This window comes from Spodoptera frugiperda, chromosome 15, assembly GCF_023101765.2.
Source record: "Spodoptera frugiperda isolate SF20-4 chromosome 15, AGI-APGP_CSIRO_Sfru_2.0, whole genome shotgun sequence".
Lineage (NCBI taxonomy): Eukaryota > Metazoa > Arthropoda > Insecta > Lepidoptera > Noctuidae > Spodoptera > Spodoptera frugiperda.
Genome location: NC_064226.1, coordinates 7,186,550 through 7,207,365, shown reverse-complemented (window position 1 = coordinate 7,207,365; position 20,816 = coordinate 7,186,550). Strand labels below are relative to the sequence as shown.

Here is a 20,816-nt window from a genome sequence, read left to right as displayed (position 1 = left end):
TGACACGCATTACGTACTCCTACGATTTTCCTTTTGAACGTCCCCATTAGGTAATGAGGACAGTATCAGGCGATACAATAGCTTAACCTGACAAGAATTAACTAATTAAATTTTTATTGCTCCAAGTATAATCTGTTAATTTGACCGTCAATCAAATTTGACGCTTCTACGAGCTTATATAATAGGATAAATCGGTTAATGAGCGCACGGATCACCAATGTCATGGAGGAGATGCAATCGGCACCGCCTATGGACACCCGAAACACCAGAGGCGTTACAAGTGCGTAGTCCGAAAATCTGAAATTTCTATCATCTAAATGAGAAGATAGGAATTTGAGATTTTTTGAAGATTATCTTTAAGACCTTAGTCATTCTATATCAAAAGTTTTTGTTCATCGGTATAATACTCAGCTACTTGTATTTTATTGATTAAAAAAGTAGAACTCGCATTTTTAATTGTACATAATCACTAGACCATTGAAACAACAATGTGTGCCAAAATATATAGATACAACTTTTTTACTGAGCTATCACGCAACCTAAGTTCGAGTGGGGAACATTAAGTTTCAGCTAATTAGAAGTTTTTATTTTGTTTTTTTTTGTGGCAATAATGACTATTATACTCTATAACAACTATTTTAGTTTTAACGATTTGGAAGATAAAGCTAAGTAGATGGTCAAACAGAAAACCTTAGTTATGTTGTAGTAGCAACCCGCCCCAGCTTCACATGGATGCAATGGTGATGTATTATGCATACATTACACATAGAACCGTCCTCTTGAATCACTCTATCTATTAAAAAACCCGCATCATAATCTGTTGCGTAGTTTTAAAGATTTAAGCATACAAAGGGCCATAGGGCCAGAGAAAGCGACTTTGTTTTATATTATGAAGTGATGTATTACCGTGTGGTTGTTTAAAAATTGATTGGTGCAATGTGTAAAATCAACTGAATAGTTCAAATAAAAACGTTTCCACTTATTTCTTCTATTTCCTACATTTCCGCACACAATTGGAAGCAGCACTCGGGTAGTTGTAAATGTGATTCAATAAATAGGAAATTACTTGAATTACATAGCTTTCCGAGTTTCTTATTACGTTGACGAAGGGGACCGCGTGTTTCAACTCATTGTTTGGTTTCGTTCCTGCATGTGAACAATAACATTACCAATCTCTTCTAAATCTAGTCCAGTTTTAATTGCACCTTACAAGCATTAATTAATAAGAAGGAATTTCAGTATGTGTTGAACGATCCCAAGTCATGAGAGGGCAATGTGTTCACATGACTATTTTAGACTCAACGTTCTCAGGTTCAATAGCGGGTATTGTATTTTAATAATAGCATTTGAATTTCCTGTTGCGGAGCACTTTCTATTTTGATAGCTTAAGTACTTAATTCGTAATAAATGTTTTATTTATTTGTTTTTGTACGGTTACGAAATAGTAGGTGCTTATAAATCTATAGATTTATTTTATAGGCCCGGAACTGTTATCGACGCCTCGGCAATAACGGTATTAAATCTGATATGGTATGAAGCAAGACACAGAATACGTAAGGAGGCATCCTTTTGCGATGATAAAACGGATTGATTTCAAGTCGGCAGTAGGGGAACCTTGATATTTTTTTATATGGTGTTTTGTTTGTAAAATGAATAAAAGAAAGTTACAAAATGCTTTCTGTTTTGAATATCAGAACTACGTTACATCATCAGATTGCCATACTTATCTGTTCATTAAAAGAAACGACTATTATCAATAAACACCATGTTAAATTAAAATTGAAGTTATCTACGACGCTGTAACTAGGACACATTGTGTTCCTGTCATCAACGGTTTAGCGTGAAATAGATACATATCTCTTTTACGCAAATGGCATAACATAACTATTACATTAGACACAAGTCATTTACTAAGCTCCGACTATAAAACAAATAATTTTCTATGGTCAAGCATGTGAAAGAGATGTTAAAAATAATGACGTGCCAAGCCAATAATGACCGCCATTCTGTGGCGGGAATAAGAGCATTAAGTTTTGGTCCAACGGCCGATGTAAGCTGATAGGCAATTTTAAATATTACCTTCAATCAGCGAGATAGTGAAGTCCATTGCCGTGAACTGACATTTCTTTTATAGTGTAGGGTAATCAATTTTACACTCGTAATTGTAGCGAAAGCGTTAAAGAAAATTTGTTAATATTTTGTTTGAGCCGATTGTGTTGCGTCTATGGAGGTTGCGTGGTATCGTGGATGAAGAATGCGTACAACTAAATTCATTGCTGATCTTTAGAAATCTACACTAATTGGTTATCTCATTTCATGTTCTATTGAAATCTCGGTATAGTGTAGAATAATTATTTTTCCACTTGTTATTTTAGCTTTCTAGATTAGGAACAAATTGAATTACATTAGATATGAAGTCATCAGATAAGCTGACCTTTACTGATGCTTACAAAATGTAAGACAATGGATTTAGTTCTGTTTATTCAATATTGTAGTACAACGAAGCCGTAGATGTGCATAATGCAATCCTTTCATGGCATTATAGTGAACCTCATAATGCTTGGCCACGGCCGTCGGTGGCCGGACCGTCTGACCGGTGGACATTACGCACACGTTGGAATTCAAACCTGTAAAGTGCTGACACACGTGCAAAATATAAGGTGACAATGTTCCAAGGCAAGGGTGCTAATTTTGTACAGTTTTAGAATATCATTCCTAACCAAAATAAGATGATGCTATGTAACGAAAGCGATTAACTAAGATGAAATATTAATTTTAGTTTTCCTGTTTATTCAAGTATGATACACATATTACGTATTATACTCTTGAAATAGAATTATAGCACAATCAAAGAATCTAGCTCATTATTAAGCATCAGTTATGTAATCTCCTATTACGATTTTACTTAAAATTAATCGAACAAGTTTCCGTTTCAAATTAAAACTCTCTAATTAACTAACTTATTAATTACTGGCTTCTTCAAAATTTATTGCCCACGAACCTTTAATGTGCTCCCAAAAAAGTTATATAACCTCATTAATGAAATATTCCTATATTCTTATTAAACGTTTGCATAAATTCAGTTTTAGCGCGAAGTAATTTTTCATATTGATAAATTACCTATCAAGTTAATATAACGTGTTTACGAAAATTCACAAGTAAAAAATTACAAAATTGAGATCATATTGGTACTTGTGTAACGTGCGATATACACACTGCGTGTTACCAAACTTCCTTGTTTGACAACCGAGTCGGTAATATGATGCATGAAGTTTGTATATGTATCGGAATACATGTGTTTTGCCACCAACAAGAAGGTTGCCACAAACAGTTACTAAACAAGAAGGAAATGGTCATAATGCGGTTTACTGTTTTTATTGGATGACGTACTATATGTAGGTTGTGATAGTTTTAATACATAACAAAATATTGTTAAAAACTAAATAAATATTGATCTTTATAGGATTTATATAAAGTCAACAAAATCCAATTACTTTACTGATTTTGATACTCAGCAAATTCAATAGACCATTAAAGTTTACTACGGATTAGATACGGTTGAGAAATTGTGACGGTACCGTTCCAAACAACACTATTGTCTCGTGAGTAGGCAGAGAAAGAAAGACAATATTAAACAATAGATCACAAAAAACTAACTGGATCTCACCTAGAATACAATATCTAGACCTATAAATAATGAGGCAATACATCGTCAGACAATGCCACGAACAAAGCTTAGACTAGAAGTAAAATTAATGGAACTTGGAACAACAACAAAAGACGCGTGACATTTCTCGTAAAAAAAAAAATTAAAAGAAATGACTGTATATGTGCCGTATCAGTGTAGTTAAATTGTACAACATAAAAATAGTACGTCTAAAAAAAGTACGTTCAAGAAAATCCACTTTAATATTGACAATAAAATATCGACAAGGGAAGTTTGACAAACGTGATGTATCGAATAACATTATTTTATTGTAAGCCATGACGAGAAAGCTACGCTTTCTAGCAATATCAAGTGTAAATAAAATGCCTGTTATAATCAATAATAACAATTCCATTTTAAACCATATTGAAACGTGAAAAAAAAACTAATAATAAAAAAAAGTATGAAAATACACATTATGTGATTTATTTGTACGTACCTCAATGTCCATGAAAATACATTATTTTTATTCATCAAAATAAATAAAGCACAGGTTCAACTTTTCTACAAAAGAAAACTGAATGATTAATTATCTACGCGTCAAAATTGCCGCCAAATATTTTTTTGTTCTTTTGTTTTTTTCTTTCCAGCCAGTATTGGCTGTATACAAACTATTTTTGTCACGGAACTTTTTTTTCACACGTAGAAAGTGCAAAGAAAATAACGAGTAACTTTGCACTTAGGTATCAAAAAGTTTTGTATCGGTTCAAAATATTGCGGATTTTTGATACGGGGAATATTCTTAAATCGAGTTTAAACAGTTGTATACTCATTGATTAGTAGCTAAACCTAGGTACATAGTAGTTTTATTGCTACATAGTTAACCTCAAAAATCATTTTCGCACAATCATAATAGCGTAGATCCATTCAACAGCCTACAGTCCCTAAGTTCAACTTCATAAAACATTACGGAGTTTCCAAAATTATTGCACATTAAGCAGTAACTGCGCAGCTACTTGACTTTATGTAGACGATTATTTCCGAAACTAATGGCCGATTTGTAATGGACCCTTCACTAACTTTTGATGAGCCATTAAGGCAAAAGCGTGAGCAATGGTGAACTGCTGTTTAGTGCGGGAGATAGTTTATTGTTTTCTTTTGTATCTAGTCGGTTATTATTGTAGTGATAAAGGTGGTATTTTAATTTAGCCGGTTTATCTTATCGTGTGGATAGAATCGCTTAGTAACGCTTATTACTATTAAAGCGTGGCGGTTGTGCATCGATCATTAGTAACGGTGTTCGGTGTCACGGACTCGCCGATACTGTGCCATTGACATGCGAAACTACTACACATCAATATAACATATTCTTAAAGATGAGTAACTTAACGTGTTTCGAGACGGCGTCGTTTCTCTGAATTATATAAGCTTTGTTGATGTATAATGAAGTTGTAGGCATTTGACAATGGCAATAAAGTACAAGTTTTATTATCTGTGTCATTGAATTGATTAACGGCAATCCTTGCTTAAACAAACAACGTTATCAAGTTAATGGTATTGCAGATTTGTTAGCAGTTTTCAGTTGATTTCATCACAGACCATGGTTAATTCCTATAAAACAAGGAGTTTCTGTTTTATTAAAAACATTTATATGGATGAACTAATGGGATGATAGTCTATTATCAACTAATTTATTAACTAAATTGTATACAGCACTATAGAACTGACAAATTTAGGAAGTTAGACACTAGTCGCCGCTAAATACAACGCTTCAATGACCACGACCTTGCAGTTTTAAATTACAATAAATAAACATGTTTTTGGCAACATTTTTTGCTATTTATGATGTCATATTTACTTCCTGAATGGTCACATTTATGGTAATCGATTGTTGACCTTAAACAGGGTTTAATAAAAACCACTTTAGAGTAAAAAATATTTTGTTGTAGTATGTTGTACCTACTAACTGCCGCACTCAGAGACATTTAAAGATTACTTAAACTATTCCTTAGAAACGATTTTGTATCGAAAACAATCGCTAAGGACTTGGTTAAGTAACCATTAAATGACTCTGAGTACGGCGGTAAGTTTAAATCTCTGTGTTCCAAAAACTGGTACCTCCTGATACAAGTCCGGGTGTGATTCAGATGTGCATCTGAAATTCGAATATTTGAACGTACCCACGCGCCAAGACGACACGTGATAAAATTCTAAATTGGAGCTAAGTTTTCTAAAAAGGTAAAAAGAAAGAAGTAATGATTCACAACATTCGAGTCGTCATCAAACCTCCTATCCTGGACACAATGATCTGATGACCTGATTGTCTGAAGCGAGTTCCGGAGCCAACCGATTGTTCAAACACTTTTATTGGCTCCAATTTTGTGCATCTGAACGAATAAATCAGACATATATGGCACAGAATAATAAAGCCTACGTCAGAAACAGTTCACCAATAACGTCATCAATGTTATATCAAAACAATAGGGTTGATTTTCGAAAAGCAAATATTTTAACGACGTATTACATACCATTTGAAACCGATAGAAATCCTCGTAATAAAGAATAGTTATTAATGCTTCCTTCCGCTTCATGAACATACAACAATGACATTTTTAACATTAGGCATTAATTACAATGCACATAGCAATGCTTAGGTAACTATTGTAAGTTTAAGTTACTATTGTTAGCTGTACCTACATACTTCCTCGAAAGTGTTGAATGATTTATACTGTAAGTTTATTATTAAATAGGTACCATTCATTACTTTCTTGTTACAAATACACATTGAATTGAATGTTGAATTTCTCCCTTGATTCATAAAGAAAAAATATTTAACGTAACCCAGTTGTTGACGATTAAAAAGTACCTACAGGGTTCATTTTGTCTTTGTTCTATGCCATTCATCAACAAATTGTTACTCAGTTTTACATACTTCGACACTGGCAGTATAGTCGACAACATTGGAGACTCAGTTGCCATTAAAAGAAAAAAAAAACTTATGAAAAGTAAAATATTTCCGTGTATCATTCCGCAGCAACCTTAAACTGGCTCCTATCAAACCTCAACACCAATCTTATCGTAATTTTATGTTTTTTCTCAATCAATCTTACTCTTACTTTCCTTTGTTCTTTAAAGTATAAAATAAGTTAAAGTTTTTTTAATGACTACGTGCCTACGTGGTCGTACAATAGCAACGTAGAAAGTACGTTTCAAAAAAAGAACGCCCTTTGTGTCTCAAAGACAAAAGTGTTTTTTTTTAATATAGGCTGGAAATATCACAAAAATGAAAAAGAAAAATCGGATAGACATTTTTCTTATTGGCGCCAAACAAAGTAGGTAAAAGAAATAAAATGTTTTTCATATCTCACGACATACAGATAAAACCAAACAAGGCTTATTTCAATGTGCATACAATATCAGGATGTACGAACACAATCGATTGCATCACGACAAGATTATGACTTTATGACAGATAAATAAATACGCACAAATTCTTTACCTGTTTTCCGATTGATTACAGATCTGCATCGAACAAAAGGATCACGTAAATCGGATCATAAATCGCGACGTAATCGGTGTGCATAGATACTATATTATAACATGGGACAAAAACATGAAATTCGAATGCAGAACATCCTCCTTTTGGAAATCGAATCAAAATAAAAATTCTAGGTGAGATTAGGCAATAATTTTAAAAGCAGCAGTATTGATATTTATGAGTATTTTAACAACTGCAGTGTCCATGGTAAGGCACTACTATAACCGAGAGTTTTAAGAATCTAATATTCCTTTACCCAACCAGGAAATGTGAACTCCTTGTTCATCGTCCTTGGGTCCTTGTTGTAAGCACTCAACCATTGATTGATAAAGAACAAATTCTATATATTTATTCTGCACTTGTTGATCAATTGATACAATGTAGGTACAATAGGAGTACATCGTTATCTCCGTCACATTCAAATCAACCGTGTGATTGTCCATTACAAGCATTATGTGCACAATAGTGGTCGTTGAGCCGCGCTTCCCGTTGTTAGAGTTTCTGTTAATTAAACCGTACTAAAATGTACGCAGATGTATAATGAAGCGTGCATTGTCAATAATATGTTGAATTCGAAAAATAAAATTGTTCTTTATCAATCAATACGGTAGTTTACTACTAGTCAAATTCAATACTTTTATCGAAATATCAAAAACGTTACTTTTCTATGAATTTTGTAGGAGATCGCAACTTATGACGTCATATTTTTTTACGTCAAATAGCATACTTACTTCTCTAAAATTAGCTAGAAAATTTTAATAAATAAGTATATCGTCAAATTAATGAATGAAAGTAAGATTATTTTGGGATATATTATTATATTGAAATGACAAAATAATTTATTATAGTGCTTAAACCAGCAAGGACACAAGAGTTCACATTTTTTTAGCGATTCGGATCTGTAGTGTGACCGATTAAATACTTTGATTCAGTTTCTATCTAAGATTTAAGTGAAGAGAAAGATTGTGAAGGATAGAATTATTACATCTCGGAATTCCAAGGTAATAATTATTTTATCTTATGAAATGTACGTTCACATTCAACAATTATGTTGATACTATTACTAAATCAATGAACTAAAGCAACAACCACACCATTTATAGCGAATGATTAAATTGAGCCATTTGAGGCAATACTACTTATGGGAAAGTTCCAAAACCAATCCATTTCTTAAAAGTTTCACTTCCGATTATTCTTGTTTCTATATCGACACAAACAATTTCAAAAAAAAAGGTAAGAGGAAAATATAATCTTCGAGATGAATTTTGTCACAAATCCAACGCTAAAATAAAAAATAATCGTTATAATCTAGAACGCTGCGATCACAAAAACAGCGTACCTAAAAGCAATATTTTACGTCCCTTTTGTAAGTTACACCATAGCGAATTTGACGACACAAATAAATTTGACGATTTCTTTTTTTAGCAACACAACCTTAAAAGGGGATCAAATGTCAAAGATTTCTATGTTACCGGCAGCTTTCGAAATAAACAACGACCCTAATGTATTTTTAATAGAGAATTTGGTAGAATGTGCACGATAATAGACGAGCTGTAGCCTGTAACCATCTGTCACGTATTGCGACCGTGTAAAGATTCTGCACAAGGCCAGATAATGATCTTGTAACTTGAAATTATGTCTACATAGATGGGAAACATCGTTATAATATTGCGGTACATTATTTCAGTTACAGTATATTACTTTGCTTTTGAAATTGCATCATTTATGTTTGCACACGTTAATCCGCCTTCAGTAAGGTTCATCCACCTTTCGTCAATTATGTTATTAAAGTTCCGTATAGGGAATTGAGCTGTTACCATATACTTAGCATATTATAGACTGCGATATAAATCGCTATTTCGAAATTGAGAATCCCAATAGGGTTGCCCAACAATCGCACTTGTGAAACTGAAATAATTGTTAACCAATGAAGTTACAGTGGTGTGTCATTTTTAGCAGAGTATTCAATAACCTCGACTAAGTGTTCTTGAGCGGGTAAATACTTTGACATTGACTTTACAATAAGGACACACTTAAACCTTTCAGGGTTACAGCCGTGAAAATGTTAAGCTTATCAAGTACCTAAAGAAACAGACGAAATTATAGAAATTGGCTTTACGACTGTTTGATGCAGTCGAAAGGTTTCTTAATTGGTTGTCTGCGTTTGTCACGTGACGGACACGTCTGCAATGTCACGAGCAAGGCTAATCCAACATCGCCTTGAACATGAAACACGTGGAAACCCTAACAGTATGTTGTTTCTATATCTCTTAAGATTGGGGTAAGTTGGAATTCACGTGGGAAAGTGATGAAATGATGACAGTTAGTATTGAACTTAACACATGAGTTAGTTTTTTAGTATAGGGAAAAGTGCTCAGTTTTCGATCTTCTGTTAACATTCAGCCAGAGGTAGCACAAAGGTCAGTTCATGCTCCTTTAATCACTTAAGCACCTCTATTTCGTTGGAGTGATAACCGTATTAGTAAAAAACCTTGGCACTCATGACCTCGTAAACAGTCATTAGATTAAAGAAGCAATAGAAAAGTAGTAAGCACATATTTACTTCCAATATTATGTTAATATGCCAAGCTAATACACTCCAAGCTACGCACCTACATACATAGGCACACAAGTGAATAACACTGCAAAAAACGAAAATAAAAAAGTGTTAATGAGACATCAAGCAGCCTGACCAGTTTTGGAACCAGTCAAACAGCGTCTTTCACTTTAGGAAGTGCATTTCCATTTTTGAATATTAAGAAAAAAAAGCATGATTTATAATTTTGACCCATCAACGTTTTGAATATTCGATTATGTGGTGTTCGATAATTCGGAATTCAAAAGTGCATCTGTCAATCATTTCTAGTCATAATTACATGTATCAATAACCGAGGTCGTTAGGTTACGTAGAATTGGTTACTAAAATTGGTATTGGTTATGATGCTTAAAAAAATAATGATCAGGCGTTTTGCTTATATTCCTGAAAGAAATAATTTATGTGAGAAGAATTTCATTTAAATACGAGTGCATTTTTAGTTTTACTTATATAATTTTGATAATTACATAATTTTATTTTAATACATTTTGGTTTTAAATGCACATGGGTCAAAACAAAATCGCATTTGATTATCGAGTTAAACTTTGTTTTTCAAAAACTGCATTTTTTAAACTTTCTAATTAAAAATATGTAAATCGTAACAGTTTATCCATGTTATGTAAGAAATCGTCCATTAATTAATATTCAGCAATGGCTTATTTATTCATAAACGTTTTAATCTGATTTTGATAGTATCTATCGAGTGTTGAATGTAAATAAATAATTGGCCAACTCTATATTACTCTTCATTAGAATCCATTATGTCATGAACCAGTAATTTTAGCGAAAGTGTAAGTAAAAAAGTTTGTAATTTGTAATATGATTGGCTAAATAAGTACAGTAAGTAATATATCAAAATTAGTTTAGAAATTCACTTAAAGAAGCCGACTGATTGCTTTGTAATATAATATTAGGCACTCATAGATATTTTTTATTTTTAGAAATCGATTTTTTTTTATTAGAATTGACAGAAGGCACTATTGAAGTATTGGTGTAGTTAAAATACAAATAGCAATACGGGATAGATATTATTATTTGTATTAATTAAAAACATTCTATAAAATTAAAAAAAAAGCCATGTCTCGACGGAGCGGATTTCTGCGTTCTAGTATTATCTTATGATTCTCAAATAGAGGTCTGAAAATGCAGCGAAATGGTTCCAGTAAAGTGGTACGGCAGCGTTAGCTTCCCGCTCGACTTGGCCTTAAATGTATATTACAACTATTTGTAACGGAAAATTAAGGAAGAATTCAAAACATTTCTTTACTACGCACATATATTACTTATTGTTTACTGACGATCCTGTGACAATGAAAATTGGTTACATAACTGTATGCATTTTGCAGTAAAGTATACAATACAATATACTTCTGTCCTACATATTATTATTAAGACAATGAAAATAACCAATGCAATGATATAATATGTAACAAGCTTGTGGTCTATTCCAAGTCGCCCTATATTTTTTTATGTAATCTTGACATATCGATTCCAACACAAAATTAAATTACGTATTAGGTACATACCTAAAATCAATCTTACTATTGGAAAGTAATCTGTGACCTACAGAACAATTTACGCTATCTTACGAGTACCTTAATATTACTTGCATTTACACAATATGAGGAAATACTAAACTACTAAACCATTTTTAGGTCATATCAGCCCAAACTGTATAGTCAGGTGGTCAAATATAATTGCTAGACCATTTAATTTGCACCACCTGCATAGACCGTATGGCCAGAAACTTGATTCGCGCCCACAATACCGCTAAACTTAGACTAAAGTTACCATAAATGTTTGTAGGAAAGATAATGAATCAAGTTTTTGTTGCATGGCTGATGTCATTATGAAAAGTCGTGAGAGCTATGCAATATAGGTAAATTGGTTATGATCTAGATTCTAGATTTACTATTAATAGTACCTAACAAATTGATAGTACTTAGTTACCGTGAAGTTCATGACCAAAGAGTCTTATTATAATTATTGTTTTAGGCAACTAGACTTAACTAAAGTTAAGTTATGAAATAGGATTTAACATTGTTAGCGGCACAATGCGTGTATTTTTGCAATTACCTAGCCTTTAATATACGTCATAAACAAGCGAAAACCATGTTCAGGTATGTAAATGAGCAACACTAATATTACAAAAGCCGTATTTTTTACTAATTTTACTATTTTTCCTTCAAATAAACTGCAAACTTTTCTTTATTGAGTTACATGTAGAAAAGCATTCAACTAAAGATGTGAGAGAATAGTAAATACGTAATAAATATAACCGATCATTAGCATATTTTCTCAGGCACTCTATTGTATTTCATAACTAATTAGTATTGTACACCTCAAGGTATACATAACCAGTATAAACTGACCGTTAAATGCGCGGAAAGATTATACAAAGCGAGACTATGATAAAGTGGTTTTATGTAGCTCGATGTGTTTACTTACTAATGTAAAGTCAATGGCCATTAATAGTCACAACAAACAGTACATAAAAGATGAACCGAGACGTAGATGTTTTAATTACCATTTGACTGGTTTATGAAGAATTTAAGAAAAAAATTAATGGAACATTTTACACTTGATAAATTTGATTCGCCTCCAACATAGCTTAACCTATTTGTTTAAGAATCTTAACGTTGGGTTTAATATACGTCTGTTTGTAGCCAATACTTTTTCGGGTAATTCGCACAATCTTAGAATACTCGTACATAAGTCATATGCGTGAATTGCACACTATTTAAAGACTAGGCTGTATACACAAACAGTGAAGTTTTACTTTTCAGTTTTTATGCAACAGATTAAATTCGCAACTAACTAAACAAACATGATTATGTGTAGAGTTTTATGTAAAAGCTTCGTAGTCGAGGATTTGTCATTCAGCAATAGACAATGACAAACGTTCCCCTTTACTCTCTAGCCGGATTCGTAAACGCCTCAATGACAATTCCCAACGGTCGATTGTTGTCTCGTTATTGTTCTGTGGCCAAAGCATTTAGTGCATGTTCACCACTCAAGCATACTGTAGGTTTACAACTTGCTACAAATATATGGGCGATTTCGCGATGTGTACCTTTTTTTCTTACTATTAAGTAATTACTATTAAACATTATTATGCTATCTGATAAACCCTAACTGTAATCCCTAATCCTAAGCATGGAGGCTATGGTAAACCTTCATTATGTGAACAGAGAAAGAGAAAGTCCATATAAAGCCATTTTCTGTCTAACAGAAAATTATCACGAGATTGTATTTCCTACCAAAAAAAAAAAACTTAATGCCGGATCATTTGATGATTACTTAACCCAGTCCAGTAGTATTTGTTTTCGGAAGCAAATCGTTACTTGCAAAGGAATAGTTTAAGTAATCATTAAATGTCTCTGAGTACAGCAATTAGGCTTCGATTCCATTAAACTGGTATGCCTAATGTTTCGATGCACATCTTACGTCATACAATAGGTTAAGACCTAACACAGTTAGCAAGACTTACATCATACTTAAATACAAAATGATTGGAAACAAATTGTTTGTTTAATTTGAATATTCGGCACAGCTTTGAAAAGAAGTTTTTTGTAGAACTATGTAACTTTAGAAAGGAAATCTTTTGAAAATTATAAGAAGTGTTACATATCGTTTCCTGATGGATATTAACGTAACCGCTAGTTGATTGCTTCTGGGTGTAGTGCGGTTCTGATTATATGTATACAGATGAGCTGGTAATTTAGACCTTAATAGGTCTGGAAACCTCATTTACATGATCCAAGATGGTATTGCAAATGATGTAAAAGTGTTTATGAATGTATGTATAGAAGAATTTACATCTATTCCATACTCATCACCATTTTTGTAACCGTTACACAACCATTAATAACATGGAGTCGAGGTCCGTTATGCGATCATAAAATAACGTTCGATTCGGATCAATTGAGTTTCTAACTCTGAATCTGTAGTAATTGGAAGTGAAAGAAAACTGATTAATTTATTATTTTTGTATTGGCTTGATTAGTTTGTTTCGGCAATAGAGTATTTTATCGATTGCATAGTCAGAGCCAAACGTGGCCCAAAACGTAAGCAGCGCCTCTAACGGATAAAAATGTAAACTGTAAGAGAATATGTTGTATTATTTTCTTTGAACAAACTGTGTGGTATGTCCTTAGTGTTCCGTATTATTCTAGGAAAAAATGCACGTTGCAGTCGCTCTGGTAATTCTATTGTATTGTTCATTACATTTATGTCAATTTGTACGGCACAAGCACAAGAATGTTTTATTTTTAATACCTTGTACCGTGTTATTATTTAAATAACACAACTATGCATAGAATGTAATAAAGGAGATTACTGAAGTAGCACTATGTACTTGTGTTTCAAGAACACAACTGGACTGGGCCAATGAACAGATTACCAAAAATGATACGTAATAATAGAGGAATTATTCCAATAATAAATCATTAGTTATTGAAGTAAGAAAATTGATGTGTTTCATTGAAGAAATAGATAATTTGATTTCAATTTTGTTGTCTATACCAGTTCATTATTGCTCGATAAAAATCTACTGCCTGCGGTAAAAGAAAACAACACTATTGTATAACTAGAGATGCTATCTCGATAATCACGATCGAGTTCAATCGAAATCTTCACAAAACTACCGGTAACAATGGGCCTATAGATAATTTCCATAAATTAGAAACCATAGCGATCGTGATTCCGCGGTTCGAACATAAACCGTTTAAGAGGTACCTTATGTACTTATTGCAAAGACGCCAGCACATCAAGCTCCCCGATTCTGTCAAGTTTACAATAGATTTTCAACCTTATCCCTTCATTTTAAAGTTGGAAATCTCCTAAATAATCTTGGCTTAGTGTGGCTGTAGGTTGAAGTCGATCTACTCATTGAACTGTTCATCAGCAATCAATTTCAATTGTCCAACAATGGCGGCGGTGACTCCAATTGCTGTTAATTCTTCTCGTAATTCTTTGGTAGTAGGTAATTTGTGACTGTCGGTAGCTTTTAGCAATTTGCTGTCCCTGTCATGTAAATGGAATGGCAAATAGATCATGTTTGGAAAGAAAAACAGTTTTTTGACTTAAGTAAATGGTTTAGGTTTTGATTTAGATTTGCCCATATAATTGGAGAACTGGTTCAGAAGATACCCTTTACGTCGTGAACAAAGAGGTTTCGAAATGCAGGCCCTACTTCTAGCATGGAGCTTTTCAACAGCATGAGGCGTAATGAATACACTTTAACCTAAGCTTAACAACCATGGCCACCTCGAAGGTACAAAGGTGGAAACAGTTTGGAATGAAAACATACTACAGAGGTAGGTCAAATAAAATACATAGTGTTGAAATTAAAAACAGCAATAGAACAGACATAAATTGATTCATAAATGTGAATAAATCTCAAACATGTATAGACTATCAATAAAAGCAAACACTTCGATTTCAATTAAAAAGTATTAGGAAGGCGTACCGACATATTCATTGAGTGCGAAATTATAATATTTTCTTCAGCCATAAATTTTACATCTATTACATTCATTTATATAGAAAAGTTCAATTACGAAAGCTATGATTTTCATCAAGTGAATAAGTACTCAGTACGGGAAGTCGCGGTATTAATATAACTCATAATAATATTTCAATGCATATTGATAACTATAAACCTAGCCAATCATCTTTAATCCAGAAAGTTATTGAATGTGCTAATGAGAAGAAAGTAGTAGCCTGTCTACTAAGGCTGACGGTTTTTTAATTCATGTTAGTCATATTGTAGAACTGATGAGTGGTGTTAGACTTTGATAGACCTCGTCAGGTTTTAACGGTTAATTTGGAGATTAGCTCCAATCGAACGATGTTTAGACAAAAAAAGAAACAGTGAACTGAAATGAGTAGTTTCGAAGAAGCCAAACGCTTTGTCCACGACATTTCCGCAATAAATTGTTTCAAGTCGCTTTTTGTCCCATTCTCAGTCTCTGTAATATCCGATTTTAACACCTAAATATACAGCCTATTAAACTTATTTTAGCTTACAAAGTGAAAGTAGTCGGTACCTTAAAAGCCTTTTAATGTTATGTACAAAAAGTACTTTGCACGTGAAACTTTTGCCAGAATTTATATGTTGGTAACACGGAAACTCTATAACTTTAGTCCTAACCAAGTATCCGGCGCAACACAAGTTTCGACACTGAACAAATTGAACTGTTGCTTTAATCTGTCGAGCTGTAGTGAAATCTGACGAGAACCGGGTCGATATCATGCAATTGTAAGCGCATCACTCCGACCGTTCTGATTGACAACCGGCGTGACGTATCGACGGCGTCACACTTTCCGACCGCGACCAATACTCGAATTAATAACTTGACTGTACCGAGCAAAATATGAAACAAATTGAAATGTTTCCCATTGAGTGCGAGCACGTAGCGAGCGTTGGCCGATGTCGCCATTTCACAATTAGATCCGGAAGAATCTCACCTGCGTTTAACCACGAGCCGTCACTAATGCTCGCTGCTGCGATTGTTCAACAAATTGACAACAAAAAAAAAATCGTTTAAATAAAAGTCTTTTCTCCTGCAAATAACAGTACCATAATTACTTAGAAACTTTTTGGTTGTCGTATCAAACAAACACTAAACAAAACCACATTACAAAATAAGCAACAAACTGTATATTTGTAGCACATCTGTTGCAGTAAACTGTGTCCGTGTTTGTAAGTGGCTTCATTTGACAATAATAACGCAATAAATTCTATAGTATCGTGAACAAATGAAATGCTCTCGTTGCGTTTCCGGCACCAATGCACCAGTTGATCGAACAATACCGTGGTTGTTTTATATGAAATCATGCGAATACGGCACAATGATTTATTATACAAAACACTCCCACGTATGGTAACGTGCGAGACGTAAAAAGTGGGATGAGCATTCAATTGTATCGGTTTGTTCGAGTTTACTGATCTCCTGAACGCGATGTACGGAGAAGAATCTAGAGAACGCCAGGGTTGCATTGTTGTAACTATTGCAGAATTTTTATTTGTAATCTACGCAAATGATGTAACGTTATTTTTGCAATTGACTGCGTATCATTATTACTTCTTAAAATTCAACAATTTGCAGGAACTAATTTTGAAATCAAGTTTATTTCGATAGCAATTTTTTGTGCATGCCTTGGTGATATTTACCAAACAAGTGAGTGTAATTGGTGGTTGCGAGTAGCACATGTATCGATTATTGTGATTAGGATTGCATATTGCAATAGTGATTAGAAGAATGTTGATCGGCAACCCTGCGTCTGCTACAGTCCGATGCGGTTCTTATAACGGCAATTATTTGTTTACGCAACTCATACGTGTTAGCGTCGAGGAGCCGGTAAATTGCACTTATCTCTTATTTATTACTCGAGTCAAGGTCATCGGAGGGTCTAGTACGAGTTTGTTTCAAGTTTAAAGAGATCGAAACCGTACTTAACCCTCTGATTGGTACGTTCATTGGAGTACACCAATCAGAGCCGAACGCGGTAACGTTTCGATCTCGTTAAACGTAAAACAAACTAATAAGTCCTCAGTAAGTATTGTATTATAAAGTCTTACAGTCGTGTACTTCTATCAACAAACCGCAATCAATCGTTTAATAACTATTGTTAACGTTTACATCTCGACTCCGACAATTATGCTGCAATGGCCGTTTATACAATTAACAAAATTGTTCTTTCTGTATTTAGATACTATTTTATTCCGTGTTTTGTTGAGTTAAGAGTTCATACCAATTATTGTTAGGAAGGTAAGGAAGGTATTCAATAATAGGTACCTGACTATTTATTATTTTTAATTACATTGGTTTTTCCTTTATTAATTGAGGAATATCGTGTTGGTAGCATATTAAGTAGATTTTGTTTTTACTTCCTTCTTCGTATGTGAATACTATTGTAGGTATTACCTACTTTATAAAATCCTTAACAAAAGAATCTAAATGATTTAATTAAATATATTCAGCGTGGAATTAGGAAAAGAAGTAGATAATTGATTTGTGTTACAAAAAAATCGATTAGTTTTTTAATTTGCTAGTGTCCTAAGCAACAATAAAGTACTTATAAGTAGCAATAATAGATAATAACAGGTTTGCCAAACAAAGCAAACATTCATAATTAAAAAACAAAAAAGAAAACGTCAAATAAATATGTACCCTATGTATATGTGTAATAAAACTCAAACAGGATTTCAAAACTTAATTCAAAATACACACTTGAGTTTTGTAAAGGCACTAATAAAACAAAAGTGGAACTGTACCTAATATTGCTCTATGCCAATTGTATTAATTATCAGGAAACAGTCCTATGTAAGTCCTAAGTATGCAAATTAAAGTATAAAATGGTTATCTAATATTTGTTTTGAGTATTTTGCAATAGTTAGAACATTAACATCTAATTAATGACGGAGTTTATCATCGAAATCATCGCTTAGGATGTAAAAGACGAAGGGAATGAATATTCACAAAGAGGTTTTATATAATAACTGAGTGACTGGAAATGTTAGAACATTTCATTGGTTTATACAGCCAACCTAAAACAGCCTGACCCGACCCGAAAAAGGTAGCACTAATTTCCTGTGCGTGCTAAAAAAGATTTTCTTGTTCTCTTTACAAAAAAATCAGAACCACATTTGTTTCTCCCAAAAGTAGGTTGTACCAATTCTTTTTGTAAATAGGTGTTAATACAAAATTCCCTATAACATTTTTAACAATACTTTCGCATTCAGTCGATTTCGCTTAGTTGATTATTATTTTCCTATTTATAGTCTCTTATCTAAAGTGCTGTCTTCTAAATCATTAAAAATTATTTCACCTTTGGAAAGCTTCATCTTCATTTACATAAACAATTTTTTTTACATACATAGGCACATGCAATTTATAATAGCACATTTTCCATGTAAAATTCAAATATGTAACTTTTTTGTGACAAAATTATGCAGATAATATTGACCTATCTGATCATTACCTACTTATTAATAACAAAAAAGAAACAATTAAAAAATCTAGTTCTAAGTCTGCCAAAATAATTGTCTCAAAATCTCATTATGTACTAAAATATATCAAAAATATTTGCTTTATGTAATGTAATTTTTTGATAATATATTAATTTAATTACGTCATCGTATTTAATCACTGAAACTATCGTGATTACAGTGTAATACTATTGGAATGTAATTATGTTTATGTTTATAAGCTCTTCAGTTAGCAACCTTGATGTCCAGAACATATTATAATATAATAACTAAGAATATTATGTAGGCTTAACATAATCACCTATCGATATAAGTAAAATATTTATTGTATAATGTTAAAAACTTTTATATTATTACGAGTACCTCGATAGCCGAGAGGTTATAAGTGTTGTTGAATAAGGAGTAACACCCTTTATTACATATGAGACACATAACATAACTGGGGAAAAGTGTGTGTGTGTGTGTGTGTGCGACGTTGTCAGTCTTATTTTCTTATGATATTTTCTATATCTGAGAATATGTGAGCACATACACATCATGGGCTTAAAGTTAAAGTGACTAAGCGTTTATCCTATAAAATAAAATAAAACAGTTTTCCACGTTTTATTACTTAAGTAAAAGTACTATAATTACTTATTACGGTAATGACTTTTTGATTAAAACTTTGATAGTACGATGTTTTATTTTATTGTTTGGTATAACATTAAATATTGAATTCGATGGTTCAGTTTTATTTAGCTTTCAAAATATTTATTATTTTTTATGGAAATGTTTATGTATAACACACAGATTTGTTTGAAACGTGATTTACATAATGAATTTCTATTAATAAATGTAATTATTAATTCAGTTTCTAAAATTCATGTGACCACTGTTTACATGTGACTTATAAATATTATGAATATTAGGCAGGTATTATGACAAACTTAAACTCCACAAACAAATATTATAGAAATACTAAAAAACCACTTAACATTGTATGGAAAAGAAATCTTAAGTGAAACTTATTTCATATTTTACAATACACAATTTCTCGAACAAAAAGGAGTGACAATATATTATTTCCAAATAAGTAAACAACACGACACTTACCCGCTAAAAACAATATCGGCACGGTAAATCCGTAGTATCCTTATGTGGTAAACAAATGGTCCATATAAGATCAATAACACATTCACTTTCAGAATTATTTATAACTTTATTGTTCGGAGTATTAAGTTGCCGGCATTTTCACGAGAGGAACGCACAGCGGGCGCGCGGTGTCGCGGTTAGACGCATGTGAAATCAGCTGTGGCTTCGTCGCTGCTAACGGAACGCCCCCCACCTCCCCACCCCGCATACTACAGATAACCACCAGATAAGATTATCATGTTTATTTACAAACCCCGAAATTGCACTTGTGTGGGAACATGACGACAAAAAAACCGCGATGTTTCCTTCCATTTCTTATCAATTCCGATAAATTATAAGAAATTCGTGCTAAATGCGTGACTCGATTACGAAATGGACGTTTAGATCAAAGTAAAAAGGTTCATTCACATCGATAACGGCTATTATATTAAAGAAAATCTATTAATGTACAACACGCCATTTTTACTACAGTACCTTTTCTTTCTTCTATAGCACTAGCGAGTTGTAATGGGAGAAATTATTTAAAATATTATTACAGACGCACTTAACACGTAATGTATAATGTTTCCATGTCAAATGAATACTACTAATTATTGTTGCTGTAAGTCCACGGCGAAAATTACAGCCAAGAGTTTCTTTGCACATATTGTCACGAACTTTCCCCACAAGATTTGTACGTTGGAAACTAAAAAAAAGAATAAGTATCGTCTTTATTACTTATTTTATGAATATTAAATTTAATCTAGTTTAAATTAATTTATGTGTCTCGTTTCGGATTATTTAAATTTTTATTATATTTATTGTACACTTAACTGCATTTAAAAATGGATACAGATTGCATTTCCTTCCATGTTAGATAACATTTTGTGTTATGTGCATCTATATTCTAATTGTAGAAATGTTAGTAGTC

General features: G+C 32.8%; 1 protein-coding gene across 5 annotated transcripts in view; it reads right to left on the bottom strand.

Moving 5' to 3' along the window:
• The window catches only part of LOC118272660 (myosin-IIIb), a 37,780-nt gene extending 17,704 nt beyond the window's left edge, over nt 1-20,076 (bottom strand). For all 5 annotated transcript variants that reach the window (XR_007706015.1, XM_050698875.1, XM_035589332.2 and 2 more), the window contains exon 1: nt 19,868-20,076. The gene's annotated coding sequence lies outside the window, so the exon portion shown is untranslated. The remainder of the gene's footprint in view (nt 1-19,867) is intronic.
• Nucleotides 20,077-20,816: the final 740 nt, after the last annotated feature.